General features: G+C 43.8%; 1 long non-coding RNA gene across 1 annotated transcript in view; it reads right to left on the reverse strand.

Moving 5' to 3' along the window:
• LOC133954907 (uncharacterized) overlaps positions 1-18,183 on the reverse strand; it is an 84,873-nt gene extending 66,690 nt beyond the window's left edge. The window contains exon 1 of the long non-coding RNA XR_009920836.1: positions 18,078-18,183. This is a non-coding gene — a long non-coding RNA (uncharacterized LOC133954907). The remainder of the gene's footprint in view (positions 1-18,077) is intronic.
• Positions 18,184-22,157: the final 3,974 nt, after the last annotated feature.

A 22,157-nucleotide genomic window follows, 5' to 3' on the forward strand; every position in this document is an offset into this window, starting at 1 on the left:
CTCCTCTCCCAGCGCTGCCTCAGGAATGCTTTTCTTCTGGCCCCCTTAGCCCCATGTGTAGACGCCCTCTCTGCAGGGTGTGTTTTGCATGTAAAGCAGGCTGCAGATGCTGTCCGCAAAAGGGACCAGGAGGGACAAGGGGGACCAGGACACAAGGAGGCCCCACTGCCATGCCACCCGCCTGGCCTGGCCTCGCTTTGCTGCCACCACCCCCTCCGCGGCTCCCCTCCCACAACACCTCTCATTACTTCACCCCTCAACAGTAACCCCCCCCCCCTCCACCACCACCCATCCCCGCTCCCTTTCCGTTCAACATGCCACCCCTCTATCACCCCATCCCCCCCCCCCCCCCCCATTCCCCCCCGGCCATCCCTCTGCCACCCTCCCAGCACACGCAGTTGTGTGTCTCCTGGGAAACAAGCTCTGGTTGGTGTATGGAGGCACGCTGAACTCAGACACACACACACACACACACACACACACACACACACACACACACACACACACACACACACACACACACACACACACACACACACACACACACACACACACACACACACACACACACACACACACACACACACACACACACACACACACACACACACACACACACACACACACACACACACACACACACACTTCAGTGGATAGAAAGACCTGAGAAACGGCATTTTGGACAGACAGAGAGAAAGAAAGAGAGGAGGGAGAGTGATCACCTCTAATAAAATGGTTCTTTACAGTTCTGTTATGCATATTCGGCTTGACATGACTACATTCAGGGGAAATAATTAACAAGTGTATGGCGTACATTAATATTGCATTTGACAGCAGACAGGTGGCTGGCTGGGAGCAGATGTTAGGAGGCTGACCAGAGAGAGAAAGACTGAGTGAGAGGGAGAGATGGTAAATTATTACAAGGTCCTGTAGCAGTAATACAATCCAACATGCAATCACTGCAGCTTTTTTTTAATACACTTAGTTTCTAAACTAATATATCAATGAGTAGCTGATTGCAAATTAAGCTATTATCAATCACTTCTGATCATTATCAAGAAAATACACATAAGAGAAGCTTGTTACAGCTTCAGAATAAATGTGGTATTGTTATATTTCACATATTTGGGTTTTGAATGCCAGTTGGACAAAACAGGTTAAATTGCACCACCAGGCCTTTAACATCTTTGATAAAGTTATAAATAAGTGCGAAACATTTGTCTATAATTAAAGAATCAATTAGTTCTGTAAGCTGCAGCTCTACATCCCTGTATGATACATGCATGCGGCATCCCCCGGTTCATCCATCCTCCCAGCTCCTCTGTTTGCTGCACACAAAGCACCACAGTGTGGCCAGTCGAGGAGGGTGCAACTGGGATGACATAATGGTGTTTTCCATCCAACCTCTCCCATTCCCAGGATCATGTACTCTGCTGAACGAGGTGTGGTGGGGTGTGTGGAGTGTGATTGGGTGAATTATTGGAGGGACACACTGGTGCGTTTGGATAGTGACCTTTCTTTGTTTCTCATGAGGTACACATACACACACACCAACACACACACCATGGCCAGACTTCACATGTGAAGCCATTGCAATGTGTATGTAGTCCACGGGCCTGCCTATATAGGAATGGTGGCTTTGTGGTTTTGGAGTGTGGTTATTCTAAAGCCATTTTCAGACATGAACACTGCAGGACGTCTGCAAAATTGGGTCCAGACTTTCTCCGGAGTTAAAGTTTCACACATGAACAACAGCAGATGATTCTTCGCTCAAAAAAAAGGAGGCAGGGTGATCACATGTTTTCTTTTACAGCACATGGACACCGGGGTCGTGCCTTATCACTAAAAGCTCTAATGACAGCTTTGTCGGTGTCTTGTTCATGTACGGCACCATTTTGTTACCTGGAGACATTTGTATTCCTTTAGGTTCAGTGAAAGCAACCTTTGAATTGCATTGCAACAACTTTGAGGAGCTAGTGCGTGAACGTTGCTGTGTGTGAATGGCTCTGGTGAATCCAAGTAGCATTAGGGTTCACTGAGCAGGCGACTGACTTAACCTATACAGCATGTATTATATGTTTGTCCTAAACAACACCTCAAAGAGCAGTCCAAGCTCAATCCAGTGTACAGAGCAATATCTTCGGAAGGATTCAAGGCCCTTTGAACGTCCTCCTGCACGGCTTCATACCTCAACAACACAAAAAAAGGAACCATCAAATAACAAGAGTAAACATTCATTTCCTTGGGCAAAGCCTTGAAGTGAGGGAGAGTTGATGCCTCTATTGTGTGAGAGCGGGATAGATGTGTGGCCAGCGCACCAGTTTGTGTGGGCTTTCCCCGTTTCCCCCCTAAAGCAGCTTCTGTCGCCTCTAAATTTACACACTTTCACCTCCTTTCTGTGCTGTGTAATGTACATTAAGCTCTGGGATCTGTATCTCACGAGTCGACACACCGCACGCGACCTCCAACTTGAGTGTCATCATGGTAGGAACCAACACTCGTAGGTACACACAAAGTTGAAAATCAAAATCAACATCTCCCCTTACGTACAGACATTGTGATTTATCTACAGTTGTTCATTGTGCTGCTGCGTCTGACTCCAACACGCGGGTCAGGAGGGAAGAAACTGTGGTAGTCCCCATGCCTCGCTCCAGCATTTGGAACCACTCTCGACCTATCACAAATTCCTCTTTCTTGGCAGCTGTACAGTTTTTCCCTCTCGCGCTCTCCCTTTCCTCTTTTCATCAGCGCTGGCAGTGGAACTGTAGTCTACATTCTGCACTAATTAACGACCTTCAGAGGAAGACCACCGAACTGGTGAACTGGCACACTCGAAGCACGCTTACAGTAAGACTCTCTTTCATTCTGTTCTCATCTTCCTCCGCTCTCTCTATCCACCTCTCGAAAAAGCTGTGTTGTGTCGCGTTAGTCATCACAATGTTCCAGCTGAGACGGTGCTCCTGACCTCCTCCAGACCACACAAACACACACACTAACACACACAGAAAATGCTGAGTTGACCCTGCCACCAACTCACATTAGCTCACTGTACATTAGCACAGAATCTGGACAAACAACCGCAGCATCCACACGAGGGCGTGAGCCAAGTTGGCAGCTCTCCCTCTGTGACAAAGACCAACTGTTAACAATACTTGCCCTCATGCTCTAATATGCCACAACGCATATTACAGTGTTTCTTTAATACCCTTTGATTTGATGTTTATACTTCTACTCTCTCTATTGTCTGTCAAATGCACCTTTACATGAGTCCTAATCTATTTAATCATCCATAATGTAAATTCATGTAGTACAAGAGCTCGACTGGAGTTTTACCATGTGTTGAAGGAGACATGTTCATATTTTAAGTAAGGATATAACTTAAAAAACTGACATCCCAATATCCATTGCTGCAGCTCGTCATCTCAGCCTCTGTCGGAAAGGCTTGATTTGAACTCCTGTCTCTTTAAGGCCCCCCCCATCCCCAAAAACGCTGTGTATGTGAGAAAAGCTGCTCTTCTCTCACATCACCTGGCTTTGTTCGGGGCCACACTAGTCGCGATCGGTGCCAGACATTTGCTTTACACCTTTATGTGACATCAAGATTTACCAGTAATATCGGTTGAACTACTGACAAGATGTTTCAGGATCGAAACTTCTACATCGAGAAAAAACTAGAGTAGAAGAAAGAAGAACGCGTCAGGTTTAAGGTTCAGGAGCCGGTCTTGCCATTATTCTAAATTTCAAACTCATGCATCTCTCTTCTCAGATCCTTGACATCCACTGGCCCTGAAAAATAAAATCCCGTCCAGAGTTTTGACTTTTAGTTCGGCATTGGATTTCACCTTTTGATTGCAACCCTCGCAATACCAGACAGATGTATCATTCATGATTGTGCAGAGTTCTGCGTCAACCGTAGTTCCTGCAGCCACAGTAAAGTCTGGAATAACCCCTGAACAAAGAAGTATAAATGCAGCTTAAGTGAGGATAATGATGTTTCATGCAAGGACCCATGTGACGTCTTGGTGTCCTTCAGCCGCCTCTACCACCACAGACAGAGGGGTCAAAAGCTTCAAACATTTCAGGACACGGTCAGAACAATAAGGTCACTTATTATGGTTTTGTGGAAAAGATCATTTCCATTGCACTCTTGTTTTTTCCTCCTTAAAAACTAGCATGGGTATATTTAAGAAGGGCAACTCTCACACACACAGGCTTATACGCCAGTATGAACACAAAACACACACACACAGGCACTCTGCATCCAAACCCCAAGCTGCCTGTCTGGAGCATAAATTGAGTCTCTGTTCGTTGCCCTCACCCTCCTCGTCTCCACTGCCATCTTCCACCCGCAACATCCACGCCTCATAATATGTCATAGGACAGAACACACCTAAAGCAGACGAGCTGATGATTTAATTAAAATCAGGTACATGTTCTCCTTCGATCAAACACTATGCTGAATAGTCTGGGTCTTTTAGGAATCTATACTTTCCTCTGGAAAGTTACCGGCCGTGTCCTGGAGTTAATTATTAGCATTTCTCACGAGTTTGAATTCCTTGATTGCCGAAGTTACAAGAAAGTACAAGCTTTCAAATAGACGAAGTGAATTAATCAGGGAAACTGACAGAAGTTAGGGAGGTCATCTGGTTCTTGTTGAAATATGAACTTAGAAAAGGTTTATCCACTTTAGGTCTTTGTTGTCAAACACGGATTTCAGCAGAGTGGCATCCTGTTTTACTTCATCTGTTTTGGAAGACAGTGCGGGGAGTATCTTGGCTGTCAGAGCAGATTCTGAGTTGTGTTTGCAAACAATAGAGGAACTTTATCCCTGACAGGTGCAACAGGATTTTATTTTTCGTTAAGTGTCAGCTTCCCTCTCCACGGGGGAGATAGCGTCATGAGCCATGGATGCGACAGTGTGACAGGAATGAAAAACAGCTCTGGAGGAGCTCTGACAAAATGCCCATTAGCAAGATTAAGCAGCTCAGCGCACAGTTCCAAGGTGCGTGGTACTGTGTGAATATGAAACAGGGGTAAATAACTTTGTTCTTCCAACTTTCTGTAGTGTGAATACAAAATAAAAAAAAGACATGAAAGATCCCTTCTCGGAACCATCATGAAAAGTAGCAGATAAAGAGGGACAATTAGCACAATTGACAAAAGAGAGGGGGGACATTATGCAGCGACTCGATGTTGACACTGTTCAGCTTCATCTGACAAACTCAACTGCGGGTCAAAAGCCCGACAAGACGGCCCAAACATATAAAACAGGAGGTAAGGGCTAAAGAATGAAGGAATTTCCGAGAAGACGGCGAGTCAGGGGAGACAGTGTGCCTTGTTTCCCGAAGAGATGCTCTGGCATGTCAGTGATCACAGACAGCCTTCCATCGTTAAGTGACTCTGAATAGCAGCGGGAGGACGGAACAACAAGACCGCTGGACCAGAGCAGGGCGAGTGGTGCTGGCAGGGCCGGCACTTTGTTCCGGGGAGCCGAGCAGGAGGCTATCACGGCCGGGGCCAACCGCTAGCCACGTGCTCCTCAGCGAGGCCCTGCTTGAATTATTACATTTCATTCTGTTATCTTTCATCATGGTTCATTACAGACGGACAATTGAGATTCGAGAGAAGCCCCACACTCAGGGGTCCCCGCAGATGCCCTCAGACGGAGGGAGAGAGAGAGAGAGAGAGAGAGAGAGAGAGAGAGAGAGAGAGAGGGAGAGAGAGAGAGAGAGAGAGAGAGAGAGAGAGAGAGAGTGAGCAAGGGAGACGGAGAATCCCTGCACTCTCCGCTGAAAAGGATGGAGGAGGATGGACAAAAACACATTGTCTGTGGATTTAAAAAGGAGGCTTATGGCCGCTATGAAAAAAAAAAGAAAAAAGAAATGTGCTTTTGGAGGGAGAGAAGAATGAATCTGCCCGCTGATGCACACTCAATGAGACGTACGCGAGTGGAGCCATAGAAAAGGAGCGAGAATTGAAAGGGATGGAATCTGAGGCAAATGACACTCCAGTGTTTTGAAAATAACTGACAGCTGCACAATAGGACACCAAAACAGACTGCAATCTGTCCATAGATGAGATGAAAAGACAGGGACTTGAATAGAAGTGCGACCAAATACATACAGAGATACTGTCCATTCACGGCCGGAGTGGATAAATAGACAGCCGTGAAAATGGACATGAAAGGTGAGGTTTTGCTCTGATAAATGAACCAAACAAAGGGACATCAACAAAGAATTTGCGGGAACAATTAGACTGTCTCATTTTCAGTACATGAGTGGCACAAGTATGCCGAGTTCAGGCCTTGAGAAATCGTGTTTGCCAGAGGGTCCCACTTAATGCATTCAGAAACATTCAGACTCACAGAGACAAAAACAGAAACCAAAAGCCAATTTAACATTGAAGTGGCGAGTTCAGCAGGGGACGCTGTTATTGTTAGAGCCAATCATGGCTGATTACAAACCTGTCCGAATCAGTGACGTGTTCCTGAATGAATGAGCCGCAACCCTGTAGGAGAAATGCATGTGTGAAATTGTACGATCGCCCGTCTCTCCTCGGGACGCCTCCGACTGTCCCTAATGCATCTGCGTGTGTGTGTGTGTGTGTGTGTGAGAGAGAGTGTGTGTCTGTGTGTGCAGAGGTGAGCATCAGAACACACTCCTCTTGTCACTCGCTGTTCGCTGCATAACACAGACATTTTCCATTCTGTCAGCGCGAGCAGTGAGCACACTGGCTCCTTCTAAACTCAGCCGCCACTTCATTAAATGACTTCAGACTCTTGGCAGAGTCAGTGGGAAAAGTCTATATTAACTGTGTGTGAGATCCACGGGGTGACCAACAAAGGCCATAGTTGTTCCTCCATGCTGGGTGCTGCTCGGGGGAATTCTTGGGCCTATCGGGGTCCCCTTCCACGGGGCCCTCTGCCCCACTTATACCTCACACACACACACTTCTACTTCTTCTTCTTCTCCCCTCTCTTTCACACGTCACACACATGCACGCCGACGCTAATAAACACACGAGGACGCACACCAGAGTCACATAAAGCTTTGCTGACCTTTGCCCCACTTTCCAGGAAAAGGGGCTGGGATAGAGAGTTACTGTAAATTAGCGAGCGCGGGGCTAGCGCCTGCCACGGCGGAGGATGAAGTGCACATGTGTGTGCTGGAGGGGCACAGTTTTGACATCATTATGCACTGTGCAGGATTGGGCCGATTTATGGGTTGGGGACTGGAGAATGGAGAATGGAAGCGAGGGATCGGGGTTGATGTCTTCTCTCACAGCCCGACGCGACAGCTGGCTCGTTTGTTTACAGGACTTTCAGGACGGAGGGAGGCAGTCGTATGTCACCTAGTGGCCGGGGGGGGAAGCTGGCGGGCGCATCACACCATTCGCTGTCGCCGGGCCAGGTCGGAGGGCTGGGTCATTTGGGAGCCAGCAGGGGCAGCTCAGCCAAATGGACCAGTCCCCGCTGCAATCAGGACTTGTGCAGTTTGTAATTTTACAAAAAAGGAAGGAGAGAAGCTTTGCAAGTAAAAGTTCCACCACAAAATATCATTCACGAAGTATTACAGCAAAGAGGCGCTGGAGTCAGGAGCCAAGAATCGAGGGGGTTCACTGACACAATGGACTTCAGTTTTGCTTCTGAAGAATAGCTGAGGCTTTCACTTTCATAGCTTTCATTGATTATATTACATTCATGGCTACTGACCAAACTCAGAAAGCAGAAACTTGCATTAGGCCGTTTGGACATGTCATCATCCAAATGTGGACAACTTCACATGTCCTCAGCCGTGTCTCAATTCAGGGGCTGCGTCCTTCAGAGGCTGCATTGCGACTGGGCTGTCCCAATTCAAAGGCTCCTCCATGTGAATCCTTTCCAGCCAAAAATATCCCAGGATTCATGGCGCTTCAGTGATGAACTGTTTTAATGGTGGCAAAAAGCAAGGCTGAAACCAAAGTACTCAACCAAACAGCCAACGGTCAAAAAAACATCTTTCTCTGTTGCTAGGCCGAACCACCAGATGAATTGAGAAAACTAAACAAAACTGCAAGTGATAAAGAAACAACAGTTAAAGCCAATCAACTGGGTTCACTTGATATTCCAGTTTGTGAACGACTAACCTTCTGTTTCCCGATCTCCTGGATGTATTTGTTGTAATTAATCAGGTTATCTGGCCACATGCCTTCAAACAGCGAGTCATTCATCTTGAATTTGGAGGTGGAACTGAAAAAATAGCTAAATACTGGGAAGTCAAGAACATTTACATCCACATATAATGAATTCATATTGAGGAGAACGGTGTATTCACACTGTCTCATAATAAAACGTGGACATTTCCTCACGTGTGTATTCCGTATGTTCAGTGTTCAACCACTGGTTAACAGCATCTGCACGGTACATGATCCTAGTGTATTCATGTTCCTGTAATGTCTTGCATTGTGTAACACTGTGTCAACACAGAAGGCCGAACGTGAGCTGCACATTAACAGAGCACCACTCAGCTCTGCTCCACACAGGAAGCCTTCAGATCAGCTGCGTTGTGTGGAAGACCCTGACACGCGCTCTCTGTGGTCACGTGCACAAAACACAGGGAAACGGATCTGAAGTGTAAAAACACACTAATAGATGTGAAGCACAAGTAAAACTTGACCTGTATGAACAGCTGGACTGATTGTAACAGAACCACATCTGTCAATAACTGTCTTGTAAAGGTTTCATATCGTTTCAGCCCCAAGCCTCAAAAGTACAGAGGCACAGACTTGCAACCACCATTTCCCCCCCGAGGTGATCAAAGCATTCAAAGGATATTGATTTGAAAAAAAAAAAAGAAACACCTAGAAGCTCATGTCCTGATGTTTTCATGTGCTGGTCTCACTTTCATACATATATGGTTAATTTAGAGTTTCCTATTAACCTTACCTCAATCTGCATTTCGGTATAAATATGAATATGTGAAAACATATTTAAACAAGGGGAGCACATGAGAGCTCCACACAGAAAGACTATGACCAAGCTGGGATTCAAACTGGGAACCTTCTTGCTGTGAGGTGACTGGTAACCACCGCACAGAGATGACCTGAGAGGGAACTGCGATTGTGAATTTACACGTTGAAACCTCCAAGCATGTGTAGTGATGAGTCTGTGGATGTGTTTTTGTGTGAGTCCATAGTGTGTGTATACGTGTGTAAGCTGCTCCTGTGATGTAAATCTGTGGATGGGACATCATTTAGGTAGATCTTAAACTCGGGAGCAAATCTTTGATAGATCTATTTCCCCTCTAGGCTCCGACTGTCTTTTACTGATTACAAGTAATTATCCGATTCAGACGACTGTTCATTGAATCCATACAAAGTTCACCTTTCACTGGAAGCTCTCCATATAGGGGGAAGTTTACTTTCAATTAAAGTACGCCACAGAGACGCTCACACATGCTCGCACACGGCCGCTCACCTCCAGGTGACTCCGGCAGCATCCTGAGCCATCCACCGCTTTACACAGGGAGATTCAGTGCACAGAATGAAGGAATAACACCCGGCAACAATACGGCTCAGTTCTTCCCACCACGGGGCTTCACTCTGGGAAATGTGTGGAGTTTCAAAATACTACATCCTTCCTACAGTGTGCGACCATTCTGAATAAGGCCCCTCTGTCTTTAATTGGCGTCTTTTGCCTTCTTATCGGCGTCTGTTTCTCTCTTTCACTCTGTCGGGCTCTCTGTTTCTCGCACATGCAAGATACAAACCCTTACACACACACTGCATTCCCACCTAATCCACATCCATCCTCTCTGTGGAACACACTGGAGATTGATTTTGCTCCCAGTATAAACTTCCACAGTTGAGGTCAGACTAAGGGGTCACGGGGGCCGACCAAGGGCCACGGAGCTCCACTTCAAAGGGACTCAGGCCCGAGTGGGGCAGCTAGCGTGTTACAGCTTCTCTCCGCTCTTACTTTGCACTTCACACATCCCCAGCAATTCTGTTTACTATTGTTAATGCCAGACAGTCAAGGCTAAGTTAGCTGGCTGCTGCTTTCAAAACGTCTTGACTTTTCTTGGATCCGCTTTTCCACACAAAGCAGCGTTGTAAATCATGCTCTGGAATATAAAAAGGAAAATATATCTGCGTGCTTAAATGACATATCTCCGTACATGGTTTGGTAAAATGCCGCATTAGCTTGAGACATTTGTCGTCGCTGACAAGGACCTTTGAGGATATTTATTGATTTTGTTTGGAACCCTGTGGGAACAATCATCTGACAGAAATAGTGAGTACTACTGATTTGGGGATTTAAATTTATGATCAATCAGGTTTTGATGAATCTTAAAACTTAACTTCAGATAGTTCACGAATTGAGGTCCACATTTTTGCCAGTTTTAGAATATCTGATTCACTTAAAAAGTTTTGTAAAGCTTGGCTTCTGATAGTTCTCAAAGTTAGGTAACAGAAAACAATAAGAGAGTATAAGCATTTCAAAGAATGCCCAACTGTAAATATTCTAAAGAAAAAAACTTCTTTGTTCAGCCCTTTAACTGAAGTGGACAGATGCTCCCTCGTGTAAAAAAAAGAAAAAACCCAATTCACTGTGGGACAATGTGTTTTTTTTAAATGTTCCTTTAAAGCCCCACTTTCTGATCCCACCAATGTGACTTTTCTGCCATCTAGTGGTGAGCAAGGACAACAGGAGCCATGACGTTGAGGAGCCTTGAAGGGCACAGCCAATTTTCATTGAGCTCAAGTATAAATACTTGTTTTCTAAGCGGTCATCAAATTCTTCACATTTCCTTTTTTTTCGTTATTAGAATGTGTAACACAAATACACCTCAGGGATACTAATTCAATCCATGATCAGAAAGAATCAAATGGACGGATGGAGAGATTCAGTAAATGTGGAGGAAATATTTTAACATATGTCATATACAGTATATTATGTGCATTATATATTGCTTTCTATGCATTTGTGTATTATATATGAATTCATATTATAGCAAGTGTTTTCTGTATGGATGGATGGAAAGATGGATGGAAAGATAGATGGAGAGATAGAAGGATAGGTGATAGATGGATGGATTGATAGAAAAGGCATAATGGATATACAATGTGTGTTCACCTAGAAAATAAATATGAGATTACAGAAATGTCAAATATTATTATTATAAAATATGTGATGAAAAAAAAACAACGGTGTGTTTTGATGATATCTATTTAAATCCTTGAATGGAATATTTTCTCATTAGAATGACTAATTAACAAATTACTTAAAGTGTGGTTGCACATCAGGCTGATACAGACTCTGATGATATTCAGACATATGGCCGGTGTTTGTCACTGAGTACATATAACACGTGATCGCTGCCTGCACTTCACAAGTTGTGTTGTGTCGATACTTCTTCTGACCACCAGAGGTCAAAGTTTCACCATCTATCAGCCAAACCCTGGACTTAAAAAAATAAATAAAGCAACAATAATTTCACCCACTGTCATGAAGAGAACCAGCCAGTGAATACAAGGCCCTGAAGGGGGCGCTCAGTCCTTTACAGCTCCGACTGCAATTAAGATAAGAGTCACAATTGTTCAAGCGTTGTGTGATTATAACAAAAAAAAAACACACACAACGAGGGCCAGGACACATCTTCAGCAGTGACGCACAAAGCGAGAAAAGCACACAATAACAAATACAGGTGAAACTAGTGTTTGTGTGTGTGTGTGTGTGTGTGTGTGTGTGCGTGTGTGGCGTATCAACTGGATTTAACGAACACAGAGATAGCTTGCAGGATAAGTTGTAACAGGAAGTGGTGATAACTTGTTGTGATAACTTGAAATGGGAAAAAAACAGGCGACCCAGCCGACTTCATGACATCACTCCTCTGTGTGTACCTCTAGGGGACGTGTGTTGACGTGCTCTGACGTTGGCACTCGGGGGAAATTTACATCACCAGCGTCAGCAGCTGGTAAACCTCAAGAGATCAGACACACCTTGAGAAACAGCTGTACAAAAAAACGTTTCTGTCACAATGACAACAAATAAATAAAAAAGGTTTCTACTTCACTGATCATGAAACAGCAGGACAAGCCTCATCGAGCAGGAGAAGGCACACGGCGTGCTGCTGTTAATAATGCAAAGCTATGACTTACAGTAAACACAAGCAGTTTGTAGAGATGTGCAGCTGTGCTGTCGCCAGTATGTGACGGATGAGAAGAATCCCAGCTGTCACTTCTTTGGGTGAAAAGCAGCCGACAGCCGCTGAGTCAGACACAAATCCATCCACTCTCCACAAATTGTTCAAATTAGATTTTTGTGATATTTGTGTTTTCATGCAGAGATTGTACAACAAAGTCCTGAATGCATAACTGAAGCTGCACATGCACAAAAAAAACAACCAAAAAATCACAAACAGCAGAAACATGATATGAGAATTTGCTGTATTATAACAGGAGGGTTTAGTGTGTAGCATCGCCGAGCCCGGTTGTTCTTTCTGCAGAGCAGCTGTGGAGTCCCATAGTTGAGCCCGGTCCAGTTGTCGAATAGACACATCTGCACACGCAACACAGCTGTTTGGACCGATTCTCCGATCAGTGTCCGGAGTTGCCACTGTCGGTGTGAGACATGCTGCGACTTACTGAAGGAGGTTTAGTTAAAGGTGAGGGAAGGCACCTGGGGAACGAGCAGGAGCATTAACAACACCTCACTCACTGGGACTCCTCTGCACAAGAAGCTCCATCCTGCCATCATCTCTCCTGTTTACCCTTTGAGGGTCGTGGGAGCCGAGCTGCAGCTAATCCCAGTTGACATCAGACAAATCACCAGTGGGATGAGAACCTGCTGCTTTCAAACACGGGCTCAATCAAGTCCCTTTAACGTCTTGTTCAGCTGCTTTAAAACTTCTGTTCTCACACGCAGCTCCTCCAGGGGAGGTGTCGAGAAAACTTCATGGTTGCCGTGCACGTGTAAAAGCAGCTTACGACACCGCGCCGCCTCCTCCACCTCCTGCTGCGCCCGGTGAAAACACGCCGGCTCTCAGCCGTTAAACAACCGTTTCATTTTTCATCCTTGTCTGGAAGTTCCTCTCGTGGAGCGTCTTATGTTTTATTAACGGGTGTCAGTGTTCGTTGTGTCTCATGGGCAGGTTCTTTGCACAACGCCACGTAGTAAAGTTACAGAGGCTTCACTTTCGTTTCCATATTTAAACTTTAAGGGTATGGGGGGGGAACTCGAACTTATTTGCATCATATGTAGTTTAGAGTGACAAATGCAGTTTTAAGTCTGCTTAGGATTATTCAAGAAACGTTGTCATTTATCTTCAAGCTTAATTCTCAAGCCACTCGTCACCACAGAACCAAATTATGTAAATAAAAGAATGACTGCAACAACTGAAACCTTTCTCAACAAATTTCTCTCAAAATGGTTCTTCTGGGAAATTCATCTTTAGGAAATATAATAATCCGGATCACCGCTATGCAGGCGACACACTGTTGTCCTTTCGGGTTACACCTGACATAACTAAATCATAGAGATATACCTTTTTATATTGTTTCTACTTTAGTCTGATATTATCCCATGATTCCGTAAATGTCCATAATTCTTTCATTGTATTTATTTTGATCATATTTTTAACCCTTTGAAAGCAGCAACAGAAATAGTCCCCAGTGCCTCCACTGGGATTTCTGCTCACTTGTGATTTAATTTCTTTGAGTAGCTTCAAAAGCTCAACGTGTCTAAAATCTGCACAACCTAAGCTAAGCGGTTATATAATTCATAATAAATGAAAAACAACTAACGAATAAGTACAAAAAAATAATTATTAAATGGTGTCATCAATAAATTAAATTAATTAAAAAGTCTGAGATGTTTATTCATCGAATTTGAGTAAGAAAAGCAAAAGTCAGAGACCTTAAGTTTCCGGGGGGAAAATAATAAATGTTATTTACTATTACAGTAAATTTATTTTATTTTAGATCGATGCAAACAGCATCATGCAAACAACAATCTCCCAAGGTCAGTTAGGGGTAAGTTTATTTAACTCTAATTTAATCTGGTTTATTTGTCTGATCATTGAACTAGTTATTATCTCTACTAGTATTAACCATTCATTTGCTGCAACAGTAAAATACTTTGGGTTAATTTAAATGTGCTGTAAAAATAAATTTGACTTTACTTGACTAAAACCGTGTGCATATGTTTTTGTTTTAAATTGTACACCACCAGGTTATTGTCCTCTGCTCATATTAAATTCATAAAGATGCCGAATGCATGAATAAATACTGCTCTGAGTTTGTTTCCCTCAATATGTGAAGTTGTGTTGTGTTATTCAGTTATCTTCTTATCTTCACATGTGGTACAGTTCTGTATTAATGTTACATGAACCGCGTCGGTGAAAAGTTGATCCTCGCTCTCGGGCAAAAAAAAGCCTCTGTTTGTTCTCAGCACATTTGCAACCTTGACTTTACTGTAAAGAAAACCACCAAAACACCGCGGTCTGTCAGTCACAGCTGATCCGAGCCGGGTTGGTGCGTAGGCAGCGCGAGAGGAAGCCATGACGCCAGCGTGTTTCGTCTGAAACTCTGAGGTGGTTGTCTGCAGCAGCGACAGGAAAACAAACAAACCTCCTCTTGTTTTTAAGATTGCTGATGAGAAAGTGGATTTTTCACTGATGATGGAGTGAAGTGTCAACATCCACTGAGGCCCGACTGTGACACACGTGATGCTGATTGGTGACGGGATGATGACACGATGTCTCTGACTCCAAATCTGATCATATTTTGTTTCATATATTGAAATACTTCACACATTCAATACATTCTGACACCGATCGACCAACGTCTTACCTCAAACTATTCAAATCCTCAAAGCTGAGGCTGCCTTGTATTAAGTCAAGCACGTGCGGGACCTTGATGATGTAGCTCCGCTCCACGTTCACCACCTCGACTCCAAATGACGTCACCAGAGCAAGATGGCAGCACCGGGCTACTTGGCTTCTAGAACGTGGGAGGAAGGGGGAGACACGTCCTCCGTCTTTGTTTACCGTCTATGGTCCATCCGGGATCAAGATAATAAGACTCGGCATCTTTTTGTTGCTCAACTATTTTAATAATCTTCTATTTGAGATATTTTGCTTTTTAATGGCGTTGTGGAGGTTTTTTTTTTTTACTTTGTCCTCACACACATGTTTTTGTTTCGTTTTACATTGTATCATCTGCTCTTAATAACACACGCAGACACACACACACAAACACGCAGTAAGCAGTAAGCAACTTAATGAAACCACCAGCTATTCAAAGGACTTTTGGAGACAAACATATATAACCTGCATAATAAGTCTTTATTTAATCTCTGTCTTGGTTTATTGAATTTTGATTGTGCAATCTATCTATCTATCTATCTATCTATCTATCTATCAATCTATCCATCCATCAGCTTTTCTACAGATTCCTCCTTCAAATTAGAAACCCACTGACAAAGACTACAAGCGCAATCAATACGAAGTAGACCAGCAAGTTCTCCAAACCGCAAATGTACTCTAGACAAATGAGTTGCAGAGAAGCAACAGTGAGCCAGAGCCTCTGCCAACACTTCAGCCGATTCAGTGTCGCAGTCATTCTGACAGGAAGCCATTCCCTCCCCCCTTCCCCCCACCCCCCTCCCTCCGCCGAGGTGGGCGTGCTGAGGGAACACAGAGCGTGCAGATGTTGACGTTCAACAACGAAAGCTGTGCCCACATCCGTTCTGACAGAAGACTCTCGTGGCCCACAGCGGGCTGCACGGACCAGCAGTGAAACAGTAGGTGACAGAACGCAGCCCGTCTTCAGGCTGCAGTTCACTCTCAGCACCACTGGAGCTCACACACGACACCAGCAGCCGCTCGTTTAGAGACGAGCCCCCAAGTGGGTGTGAGTTAGTGAGAGAGGGTAGGACAGGGGAAGTGCACTTACTTATCTGGAATGTTTATGTCATCAACAAGGTTTATTGAACATGATTGAAGCTTTCAGAAACAGAACTGGACCCGTTCTCCTGTCGGGTGTTTTACCTCCTGTCTCACGTTTCAAGCGTTTTGTGTCACTTCTCACCACTGACGCATTCCAAGCTGCTGAGGCTGCTGGGTAATAACAGGTATTTGTCCGTCAGTCACTGGGCAGAGCTGAGTGATTTTTTTAATGAACTCTGCTCCACCATTAGCCGGCTCGTGGGAACTACTCAGACAAATCAACCAAAGGCTTGTTACGTTAAAAACCATCAAGGTATTTCCATTATTCTAAGCTACCAGGATTGTATCAAGATTAAAAAAAAATCTAAAAATCAGTCAATAGCGATATTTGAATGACGATGATAAAATAAATAACAATAAATGTTACACTATTATTGATTTTTCAGTTTAAAGACAGAAGCTCATGAGTGAAGAGAAAATGACAAACACTTAAAAGCATTTCACAAACTGTTCTTACACAATGCATTCACCTTATAGTCACTACACAACGGTTATAAACATGAACAGAAACGTGTCTACCTCTGTCAATCAGGTCAAGGTAAGTAAACCCATGACCTCTGGAGGATGTCCGCAGAATTGGATCCGGACTTTCTCCGGACTTTTCCTTTTCACACATGAACAACTCAGTTCACAACAACACAGAGATCTCTGCAGGATTCAGACGACTGGCTGTGCAGGAAGTGAAATATTGAATCCACTGAGGAGATCAAGTGTTTGTGTTGACACCACATCCACAGCGTTGACTCTTATCCCCCACCAGCTCTCTTGACCTCTTTGGTTAGTGGTCTACGTGTGCACTGCTGTTTCAATCCGGAAATGTTTGTTTTTGTTTTGTTGATTTCCTAGTTGCATCGATAGCGTTTTTAGAAACATCATCAACACGCCCACTCGCTCGAGGTGAATCTCAAATCAGCTCCTCCGGACTTTCTGCAGACATTTACCTGGGGGCTGATTGGAGGAAGACCACAGGAAGTCCGGAGGCTCTCAGATATAGACATGTATCTACATTGGACCTCATCGCTATTGAAGAAAGTTATATTGCAATTTTGTTTTATTGCCTTAATATCTTAAAGGTTAAACCAAATACAAGCATAGAGAGACACAAGGGTTTCATATCTGAGGTATAGATCAATTATGTATTATTTCTTCACTGTGCATATGCATTTTATTATCTATCTACTGTGAGTTGCTGATTACAATTGTGCAGAAGAACTCATACAAATATGTAATCTAAATAATCTATATTTATTTATATTGTTGTAATTATAGCTGTTACTTTATTGCCCAGCTTTAACATCTCACTTGTTTAGCAAAGTCATAAAGTATAGAGAGACACAGGAGTCACAAATCTGAGGTGGATCAATTATGGTTTATATATCCTCACTGAACATTCGCCTATCTATCTATCTATCTATCTATCTATCTATCTATCTATCTATCCGTTTATCCATATATCTATCTATCCATCCATCCATTAATGCTCATTGTGATGTCTTTATGGCCCAGCTCTAGCATCCTAGTGGCTCCTCGCAGTAAAGGGCTCAGAGACGCAGGCACGAGATGTTTTGGTGCTGAGCCTCAGTCACGTCACCACACCCTGAAAACCTCTGGAATTGAATTAACGTCTCGTGAACTGATCCACTTCCTATGACGCGTCCACCGAACGGGACGATGGTTGATTCTCAGACTGATACAGATGTTCGAACAGTTTAACAACAGGTTACAGATCTGTGGCGGCGGGCGAACAGAGAGTTGTGGAGGGAAACGTTTTGGTTTCTACTCACGACGACAACTTGACGTTTTACTACGAAGCGGCGACGTCACTCGACAACACGTCTTCACACGAGCCGCTGGAAACAAAGTAACACGTCGAGCCGCGCGAGGACTTTGAAGTTAGGAGAAGAAACAGACCCGCAATGTCTCCTGCTCGTGTTTCACTACACAACAGCTGTGTAGCAGAAGCTCTACCACCACTACTACTACTACTACTACTACTACGAGTCACGAGAGCACACGCACACACAAACACGGACACACACACGCACACACGCTGCGGACACACGGTCCAGACGAACCCCAGCTGCTTCTCACCTGTTCTCGGAGCCGAGGGTCGCTCGCCTGCGTCATTTCTCGGACTTTCCGCACGCGAGGAGCTTTAAAGCAGCGTGTGAGACTTGTTTACAAAGTTTCAAAGTGACTTCTCATTGGTCCCGTATGGAGCTCAGGCCACGCCCCCGCACCTCGGTCACTGGGCCGAGTCTCAAACCTATTTCCTGCTTCTCGCTGCCTCCCTGCAGACAATAATATATAAACACAACATTCCTCCATCCTGCTCCTGTGGAGTCATCCAGGTGTGCGGAAGACCCAACATTCAAATTGGATTCGAAACGGCGTCGTTTTTACAAAATGTTTTTAGTATGAAAGTTTACTCCTAGTACCTGGGAGGACGATATCAGAGGATATTTAGGCTGAAAACCTGGTGTAAACGATGGTGTTTACAGTAGAATTTGAATGTCAGGGTGTGTTGAAGTGTTAAAATATGCTATTCCGGTACCTTATCACTTAGAAGAGTTAACTTGGTCTCTGAATTCTACATTTTTTAAATTTCTCAATTTGTTCAATCAAAGCCAAATAAAGTATTAATGTTAATTAGGTCGGTTTGTGATGTATCATGCAAATTGAGCATCATTCTGCAGCACAGTATACAAGACTACAGAAGTATTCATCACCTTTTCAGGATGCTGCACATTAAGTGGAACAATGTAATCCCAGTATATTCATATAAAGCTTTCATTTGATTTTGCCGATAGAACAATAAATCTTTTGGCTCACATCCCTCCTTCCCAGCCGGCATGAGGAACTTCTGGGGACTCTCTGTAATCTCTGCATCTGGTGGCTTCCTGGCTGATTCACACAGCCACACCTTGAGCACCTGTATCCCCCACACTGGTCATGACTCCATACTGTTGTACAGACACAGGCTGTGTGTTAACATTTCAGTGATCGGTGCCCAGTTACTTAGCATTCAATATGTCGAAGTGGAGAAAATTGTCCTGCAGAACCCACAGTAGGAAAAAATGAAGTCAGTTGGGAATAACAAGTCACTTAACTGGTGTTGTACTGTGTCGCAACACTGCTGCAGAGTATGTCACCCACTGGGCCGCGAGGCTGCCAAGAGGCTGACACGCTGAGCTGAAACTGTTAACTGTCATTTTTCACTGACTGACGTGTTCACCCCAAGATGTCACAGTAGAGTTTTTGAGTTTATGAACGTCAGACGAAAGTCACACGAGAGCAGCTGGAAACTGTTTTTTAATATTGTGGCAGATCGGTGGAAAAACTCGGCGCTACTTTCTGCAACACCTGGATATTTCCTCTTAAAGGGGACATATAATGCCCATTTCACCACAGTTGATATGGCTCCTTGGGGTCTTAATGAAATGTCTGTAACATTTTTTGGTCAAAATACCACAAGGATCATTTAAAACAGCACCTTTTTACCCTGTCTAAAATAGCCCTCCTCAGATTGACCTGTTTTGAGTGCCCCGCCCCCCCCCTCTCACCAACAACCCACCCCCCATCTCATCACCCCGCCCCCGTCACACACACACACACACACACAGACACAAACACACACAGACACACGCACACAAATCTTAAATCTCCCCTTAGCATATTTAAGGTTGTTAAAATAATTTTAAGTCACTCTCCTACACATATATTTATTTATCCGTTTGTTGTGTTTCTTCATTGAAGCTACAATTGCATTTAGGTAGATGAGTAATGTCTAAATATAAATATTCTCTAAAGATCCACTGTCCTTCCGTATTTCACGATTTCAGATCTTCATCCAAACGGCTAATTTTCCGAGTTCACGATGCACCAGAGTTTGTCGTGGTTTCCCGTTGTGAACTTGCACTTTGTGCGACTATCATCTCCACTAATCACCTCCCTGCAAAAACATGCTCTACATTTGTACCACTTTCCATTATACATAAAACATTTCCAGGACATAACTATATAATTCAGCCAGCAATAATATTCCCCTTCAAACCATAATTGGAAAAACAAATTAGCAGCACATGAAGTGACTTCACGGGAGAAGAGGTCATTATCAGGACAACACTGACTATGCAGAGAAGTGTAACTGTGAAATATGGAGAGTTACAAAAAATAGTGATCACAACCTTGTGTTGCAGATTTTGTATCAAATGCCTACAATATCTATTTTCAATCCACAATCAATAACCCATAATAACAATAAGCAGCAAGTCCAGCTTCAGGCCTTTCTTGGATTCGTCTCCACAAGTTTTTAACACCTGGATCTGGGCGGTTTATCTTCCCAGCAGATTTATTGGACTGGAAGTGAAGAGTCTGTGAACTGTTGTCCTCTCTCCTCAGATGTTCCATGAGGTTTGAATCAGGGTTCTGGCTCGGGCCGCTGAGGGACAGTTAGTGTTTTTGCCCGGAAGCAAAACCAACGCTGGACTTTCACCTCGTCACCAGGTCACATGCTCTCAGAAGAACGAAGTCAGAAGAGGTTCAGTGAAATAAAGGAGGAGGTGTTACACATGCATTCAAATGATTAAATGGGTTGAAATAAACCTGAGCAAGCTTTTTAGAATAAGCTTGTGCTGACCACGAACGCTGCCATGTTGGGAACGTCGACAAGGGAATGTAAACATTGTCACATGACCACAGCTATATGTTCATCACATGTCACTTAAGTCATGTGTTGAAGTCAAGGATAAAACTGGTTCTGTTTTCGTCTCCCGACCATGATGCAGAGAAAATGTCCTCAACTCAATCACTGCCGTTTATTATTTTTCCCACAGACATGGTTTTAAATGGATGAATGAAATCAAGTCTAGAAATTTCTTTTCAGCTGCCAGAAAAGTGTTGTCTCAAAGATTACCCACGACCCCCGTCAGCAACTGTGAAAACAAGATGAAGACAACAAAGACACAAACAACAAGTCTCAAATCTGATATACTCATATATATCTTGGAAAATCTCACTGATGCATTTTAATGACATCTCCTCCGCTGCAGGCTGCAAATGTGTGGAAAATACAAATTACCACAGGTCATCTGATCCTCCCTGTGTTAAAGGAGTGTAATGAGAATCCATGTGCTTATGAACATATTCACACCTTCTTGTCTAGTTTAAGGTGTCAAGGTCGAAAATAGAATTTGCCACCTTGCTGAGTTCACATAACAAGTCTATTAGAGCGCTGGCTTTAAGTGACGGGCTGACTTTGATGAGACAGTATGAGACTCTTGAAAAAGAGAGGACAGAGTGTTTGTCTTCAGAGGCGTCTGTGTGAGAGGGAGCAGGGAGAGACGGTCTCAAAGGAAATGAAACAAGCATGTGACATTTGAAGTTTCACACAGTTACACTCGGTGTGGTTACAGCTTCAAGTGTTTGAATAATACATTTTTCCTTGTACTGCTACAACACACACACAGACACACACACAAACACACGCGCACACACACCAACACACACACAAAATGAACCTGCTTTGGGGACGACACTTTCTGAGGTACTCTAGAGGGAAGACAGCATTTTCAATAGATTCTAAATACCGTCACTACATATTTTTCGATACAACAATCTTTAGAACCAGGAGACTAATTAGTTGTAAGTGTTATCCAACCGACCTTTGGGGAAACTGGGGATGGTAATTATAAAATGCATCAGATCAGCAAGCAGAAATTATAAATGAATCTATTGATTCGGTTTCTCATGTGATGTCTTCAAACTGCTCAGATGAGACACTGGACTGAATGGACCTGGGCCAAGTTAAATTTAAGAAGAATTAAATTGAATATCATTGAACGTCAAGCGAACAGAATCCAGAGCCTCTATCCTGTGAGTTGCTCTCTCAGGCTCAGTCTATGTCCTGGTTCACCAAGCAGGCAGCCTGACGCCATGGTGGAAGGATTAGTTGGGACCAGTTGCATAACTTTCACTGGAGATGAAACATGTTGATAAAACAAGTTTCAGGGACTGGAAAAGAAAACAATTTATGCTACATTCTCCCGAGGATTTGTCTCCTGAGCCTGAAGAACATGACTAGACGCAACTTTCCTCCTCTTCTGTTGTTTTTATTCTCACCAGATCCGTGACAATTAAACAGATGCTGCACTAACTGCACAATATACAAGC

This window comes from Platichthys flesus, chromosome 6 (assembly GCF_949316205.1).
Source record: "Platichthys flesus chromosome 6, fPlaFle2.1, whole genome shotgun sequence".
NCBI lineage: Eukaryota > Metazoa > Chordata > Actinopteri > Pleuronectiformes > Pleuronectidae > Platichthys > Platichthys flesus.